Here is a 608-nt window from a genome sequence, read left to right as displayed (position 1 = left end):
CACATGTGTAAATACCAAATAGTTTCCCTGGTGTGAATATTCTGCAACAATGCATAAGATTCTAATAAGATTACTGACATTTAGAAATTTGAAGAAAGGAGCTAAAGGTGTAGGAAAGGTGTGATGCGTAGGGGAAGAACAAAAAGGGAAAAGAAAAAAATGTGAGAGAATGAAAAGATGAAAATAAAGTGTTTGTAGATGGGGAGGGGAGGAGGGGGTGAAGGGAGGGCAGAGGTAAGGGGAAAAAATGAGAATCAAGACTTGCCATGTAAAGGTACAAGATCCCAACAATGAATGTAACTGTACTGTATCCCTAAAATGTACCAATAAACTCAATAAAATTAAAAAAAAAGACCTATTATGTAAAGGTACAGAATCCCAATGATGAATGTAACTGTATTTGTATACCTGGATTGTACCAATAACCTCAATAAAAAAGAAAAAAAAAAAAAGACTGTCGGTAAGAGTACAGCCACTGCAACACACAGCTGACATACTGAACTATAAAATAGTAATATTAACATGTAATTAAATAATGTCATTGGCACTAATACTTAAAGGGCAAATCATAACCCAAGTGGGCGCCCTTGGAGGACAGGTAGACACCT

Source organism: Fukomys damarensis, unplaced genomic scaffold (genome assembly GCF_012274545.1).
Source record: "Fukomys damarensis isolate Sample0158 unplaced genomic scaffold, DMR_v1.0_HiC HiC_scaffold_30, whole genome shotgun sequence".
In the NCBI taxonomy this organism is placed as follows: Eukaryota; Metazoa; Chordata; class Mammalia; order Rodentia; family Bathyergidae; genus Fukomys; species Fukomys damarensis.
This window is presented reverse-complemented; position numbering follows the sequence as displayed.